The sequence below is a fragment of the Lactuca saligna genome, chromosome 9 (genome assembly GCF_052625555.1).
Source record: "Lactuca saligna cultivar CGN05327 chromosome 9, ASM5262555v1, whole genome shotgun sequence".
NCBI classification, from domain to species: Eukaryota; Viridiplantae; Streptophyta; class Magnoliopsida; order Asterales; family Asteraceae; genus Lactuca; species Lactuca saligna.
In genome coordinates, this window is record NC_136425.1 from 70,992,804 (window position 1) to 70,999,606 (window position 6,803).

Sequence of the window (6,803 nt, forward strand, 5' to 3'; positions counted from 1 at the left end):
CTTCCACAGAGAGGTTGGCAGAGGTGTATGTGAGGGACATGGTATCGCGGCACGGTGTACCGATCTCGATTGTGTCAGATCGAGATGTACATTTCACTTCCAGGTTCTGGAAGAAGTTACATGAGGAGTTGGGTACGAGACTGCATTTCAGTACCGCCTACCAGCCACAGACTGATGGACAAAGTGAGCGGACGATTCAGACGCTCGAGGACATGCTTTGAGTATGTGTATTGGACTCTGGAGGAAGTTGGGACACGTACTTGCTGTTTGTTGAGTTTTCCTATAACAACAGCCACCATTCGAGTATTGGTATGCCTCCCTTCAAGTTGTTATATGGGAGAAGGTGTCAAACTCCCATCTGCCGGGGAGAGGTAGGGCAGCGAGTGATAGGCAACACTGAGATAGTGCTTCAGACATCGGAGCAGATACAGTAGGTCAGGCAGAGGTTGTTGACAGCGTAGAGTCGCCAGAAAAGTTATGCGGATAGGCGGCGATATGAGCTTGAGTTTCAGGTGGGGGATTTCGTACTCCTGAAGGTATCTCCTTGGAAAGGAGTGAGCCGATTCAGGAAGAGGGGCAAGCTGGCGCCCCCGTATATTGGTTCGTTAAGGGTGACCGCTAAGATGGAAACGGTAGCATATTGCTTAGAGCTACCTACGGAGTTGAGCCAGATTCATGATACCTTCCACGTGTCCCAGCTGAGAAAGTGTATAGCCGACGAGTCGGCGGTGGTGCCATTGGAGGATATTTAGGTGGATGTGAGCCTGAATAATGTTGGAATCCAATCTCGGTGGTGGATCGGAATATCAAGGTTTTAAGAAACAAAGAAGTGCCACTGGTTCAAGTTCAATGGCAGCATCGAAAACGGTCTGAGCTGACTTAGGAGTCGGAGGCAAAGATGCGGAAGCAACATCCAGAGCTGTTTGTAGAATGAGACTTCGAGGGCGAAGTCTGATTCTATTAGGGGAGAATTGTAACATCTGGATTCCCACATATCTTATTTTAATTATTTATTTTGAGTTTTATGGAAGGACTCGGTGAGTTCACGCTCAGACTCGCAGAGTAGGATCGCTAATTTTGGTCTGGATTAATGATCGGACTTGATGAGTTGATGCGTGGACTCGGCGAGTCCACGCTGTAAAGTGAAACCCTAAATCTCAGGGCCTAAGCCTTATTTAAAGGCCCTTATGGCCGTCATTTGCGGCCACTACTCCCATAAGAAAACCCTAGAGAGCAAAGAGAGCTTAGAGTGCATTTTGGAGGCTAACTCTTCATCCTTTGGTGTAACCTTGCAAGAAGGAGTGAGAGAATCCAAGCTAGATCGATTGTGGAGCTTAGATATGTGTTGTTCACACTGAGATTCACGTCTTGAGGTACAAGTTCCTTCCCATTTCGTGTATTTGATAGATTCCTTGAATCTAGGGTTTCCTTTGCACCATTTTGAGTTAGATTGTGAAGCATATGATTTCCCTTTGGGTGTAGATGATAGATCTGGACCTTCAGAGGTCCAAAAGGTCCAAAGCTTCCAGCTTTATGGGGTTTCATGTGAGCCTTGAGAGTATAACCCCATTTTAAAGGTTATTTCTCCATTTTTGGTCTTATAAGCATTGCATGAACGTAAAGTTTGAACCTTTACGTGACTTTCGAGTGTTAGAAGGTTAGATCTACTCTAGTTGGAGGAGCAGATTTGACCCAGAAGTTCGTTTGAGTGTTCCCATGGGAGGAACTACCGAGCCAATAAGGGGACTCGACGAGTCGAGTCGGGTTGCCCCGCGATTCATGACCTATGATAACCCGTTAAGTGTAGGGTTGACTCAACGAGTCGAGTGAGGACTAGGGGTGAAAAGGACATGCATGGACTCGCCGAGTCACACGAGTGCACTCGACTAGTCTGGTCAAAGATTGACCGTTAACTTGTGTTGACTTTTAGGGTTTGGTCATCAATTGGACCTGTGGACCATTTGAAGGGCAAAATGGTCTTTTATCCAGCTTAGAGGACATGGAAGAGACTAGTCTAGCCTGGAGATCCGTTATTGATTTGAGATAATTTTTTATGTGTTTAGACGGAGGCTAGATCAGTGTATACATGTACGAGATTATCTGAGATATCCGAGGTGAGTCTACTCACTATACATTACCAGAGGGTCTTGTGTGCTATGCGTATGCTTGAGATTATGTGCTTTGATATATGTATGCTATGAATTGTGTAGACTGTACCGAAGGGTCCAACGAGCTATGACCGGACCTGAGGGTCCAACGAGCTACGGGACCAGAGGGTCCCGCTGAGACACATTGACCGGAGGGTCGTACTGTGGCCTTGAGTGGCGTATGTGTTGTATGTAGTATTTTAGGGAACTCACTAAGAATTTATGCTAACAGTTGTTGTGTTATGTGTTTCAGGTCCTAATGATGATAGCGGGAAGGCGCCGGCATGATCTGTACACACTCGTGGAGTTTATGTTATGAGATTCTGGGATATGTTTTGTGATGATAACATTCGATACATTATGTTTTGGCATTGTTTTATGAGTAAATGTATGTGTTGAAAATGAAAAATTGTTTTGAAAATTTACGTTGTTACATTAATCCATAAAGATATTGCTCCACAACACATATCTGGCGTTCTTGAGTTGGACTAACACATAAAGTTGCGAACTGTATGTCCATACAAGGTTAAATGAAGCACTTAAGCTAAAAAGGGACTTAATGGTTGACTTAATGCATACATGAGACCATAAAGCACATAAAGCTTGCACCTTTATGCCCAAGAATACCAAAATGAACTTAGATCTGAATGGACAAACACATAAGCAAACTAACTAATCCATAAACCCAAAAAGAAGACGAAAACCACAATAAACTAGCATTAAGAGATCTAATCACACATAGGTTTAGATGCAAAGTTGTTACCTCAAAAAGTTTCCCCACAACGTGATGATTCTGAATCTAGGGTTTTTCCATCATGCCAAACAATTTCAAGTTTCTCTTATTTTATTCCCAAGAGCAAAATGTGCACCAAAAACCTTCTAAGAGCACAATAACACCATCAAGAGGCTACAAGATCGATTTAGGGTTTTGAGAGGGTGCAGGCTGACCTACAAATGAAGGGAAAGGGTTAACATTATGCTTATATAGGGTACAACCCTTAAAATTAGGGTTTTCAATCCGACCCTCGTACGCCCAACGTACAAGGTCTCGCACCCTGACCACCCATTTCGTACTTACGCTAGGTTTCTCTCCAGCTAAGCCTCGTGTAATCTCCTTCCCCTCGGTATGCCCTGTGTACCACCTTGGTACCCCCCACGTACTAGGGTTTCCCCCAAAGCCTAAATCATCCGAAAACCATAGATTTCTCGATACGACTCCGATTTTGACCATCATTATATCTATGAAAAGGTATCGAGACGCTTTACACTATTATCAACTCATACTCGCCATAAGATATTCCGACGAACCTCCACTTTCAACAAAAACCCGAGTTGACAAATTACCGAAATGACCTTTGATTCCAAAACACAAATCGAATACTCGGCATCCGCATTACCTTATCCAACTCCAACTGAGTCTAATACTCAATTCCTCAAGGATCCGAAGCGTGCTAATACCCAATCCCTAATCACCATCCCCAACATGGGTACAATCTGAAACAAGACGTTACATATAGAATCGGAAGTGTAACCAGTTTTGACCAATATCAAGAATTGAAAACCGAACCGGCTAAAATACACTAGCATCGGTGGAGGTCCTGGTTTTTTTATCAAATACCCTGATGGAACTTGTACATGTTCTTATATAGTTGGTGCACCTAGTTAATGCTTTAAGCCCAAATAATTAGAAAATAAGAAATCAACCAAAAAAACATAACCCAATACTAAAGAAATAAGGTGTTTATATAGTCTAAAATGAAGTATAAATAGTAAACTCAATGTTGAAACAACATAAATTTATCTTTGATACATTGAGTTTCAGGACATATAACTCAATCAATATGTAAGCAAATAACGCATTTATATAATATAAAATGAAGTACAAATAAGAAACTGTATGTTGAGAAAAATGATGTCATTCCGACTTCAAACAAATGAGTTATGGTAGTTTAAAGAAGGTGATAGATTGTGCATAGTGTTGAAGTAGAAAACAATTCAAGTTTTATACCTTGTGTTCTGGGCTAGTAACTCAATAAATATGTAATCTAATAAGGTGTCTATATAGCCTAAAATAAAGTACAAACAGTTCCATATGTGTTGAAAAATATCATATCATTACAACATCTGGCGAAAGAGTTATATCAATTTAAAAAGGATGATTGATTCGGTACAAACACCTTTCGAGTTGGTTCTAGTTTTTTACCCAACACCGAACCACCAAAACCCATAACTTATATAGGACAATCTTAAAAACTAAAAACCGACCTACTTGATTGAAACCGGTCCCAATCCGATCGGAGTGACCGGGCCAATTACTCACCCCTATATATATATATATATATATATATATATATATCCCCCAGAAAATGAAAAAATACCAATTATGACTGTGTACACACTAACTAATCAACATAAGGAAATCATTTCATTTCATTCTTTGTTTTTTTCTCTCTACATTACATTTTAGTACATACACACTGTTAGAGTCATGGCTATTTTCAGATAAAATATATTTTGCTTTCATTAAAACGTAGATAATTCCGAAAAGTATTCCCAATGTAGGAACATATAAATATCTGAAGATCTTTAAATTCGTTTGGAATTTATATTGGAGTTTAAAATCACGTACATATCCTAAACACACAAATACATTTATCCATATCTTTTCAAACATAAATTAGGCGGTGTTACCAAACTTAATAATGCACAGTTATATATCAATTTTAAAAATTGCTCAAAATGTATATTGGTTTAAATCATTTTCCAATCTAAATGGTTTGTCGATCATATTTATATCTAAAAAAATCTTAATATAGATATTTGGTGATTCAAGATCTTCTTTTCTAACTAAAAATTTAGATATTTAACAAGTAATAATACGATTTTATATAGAGGATGAGGGGTGATGTCATAGTTGGCTAGCGCCACGAGGTGAAGAGGGTGCTTTAGCATCACTAGAAAGATAAAAATTGTTTTTCATGTATTAAATTTTCGATAGAAGATTTTGTATATTCAACTTTCTTATAGTATATAGTAACAAATATCAACACAATACCAAACCCTATAAATATAGGGTAAGAAAAGGAAAATAGTAGACAGCATTAGCTACTTCCATAAAAGACATGAAAAAAAAAAAAAAAAAAAAGATGAGAAGGACAAAGAGTATCTTGGTCGAATAAGATCTCCTACAAATTAAATGTAGGAGATCATCAAGCTTTGTAAGATGTACCCATATAGAAATTCATGGCTTCGTCACTTGCTAGGGTGTGGATCTCATGCTATTCTGAGCTATCCCAAGTTCAAGAGTTCGAGCCTCTGTCATGCTACTCTCTAGAAAATCGATTTGAGGGGTTGGATTGGTTAGATGTATTATTTAATCATTGGAATATGTTCCATGATGTATATGTATGCATGTTGGTACGTAGGGTTATAAATCATACAAACACAACAACATAAGACGTCAAAAAATAAAAGAACACAGAAAAGTACAATGAGAAGAGTAAGCCAAATACAACAAACGAGCCAAGCCCACAAACCTTCTTTGACCCAGAAAAGCCTTTGGATGTCTTCTAATAAATGGTCTGCTGGAACCCGATTTGGAAGTCCCTATTCTGGTCTCTGAAATCTCTCTTACGTTCTGGACATATACATTTCACATTTGGATTTTGGAATGCCTTTCTAGGACTTGACTTCATTGCCGAGTCTCATTTCAAAAGATTTTTTTGTCAACTTTCAGTAACGTTTATTTTTTTTTTAAAATTATCAAAATTTTTCTTCGACTGTTAACTTATCTCAAAAGTTTTTATATAAATTAACTAGTTTATTATTTATCTATCTAAGATTTTTGATAAAACTCCTTAATATTTATCATTTTTTCAACTATACCTCATATTTTTGAAATGAAACATTACATTGCCTTAAAATATAATTAAATAAATATATTACATTTCTGAAATTAAAATAAAAACTAAAGCTACGTTCCATATTTCTCGTTTATCTCATCGCAACGTGTTATTATACCTAAGTTGTTTGTCTGTCATGCATTTCATATTCTTATTTAAAATTTCTTTTGTATCCTCTTTAAATACTTAAATGAAATTTTCATATATTACACGTAATTAGTTACTTTCTTATTCATCTGAAACATGCGTCTAAGGATGTTCAGTGAAAAATGGTTGGTTTGAGAAGTAATCAGCAACAAGATGTGTGTGTTTTGAGAGAATGTGTTTTTAAACATCACATTTTGTATAAACATTATTGATTTAAGATGTCTAAACCAATAACTAAGTTAGTTTGTATTTGACTTAAAAAGCAAAGTCATTTTAGGTTGTGCTCATAACTATTAATTGAGTAGAATGACATTTGAAGAGAGAGATTGATTATTGATTTATTATATGATTAATAAATAACAATAAATAATCTGTTAATATATTATGAGATTAATATACTAATTAGAAATAGTATTACTTAATTATAATTAATCAGAAATTAATTGGAATTAATTTTGAGATTAGTTGGGTTAATTAATACGTAATGACTGAAGTTACAATTGTCCAATTAGAGTTTTAGAGGGGTTTTAGAAGGGTCTTCTAGGGTTTCTAGAAGCATCCTAAAGGATAATTAGGAACTAGATAAAATTCGGATTTTAAATAATAT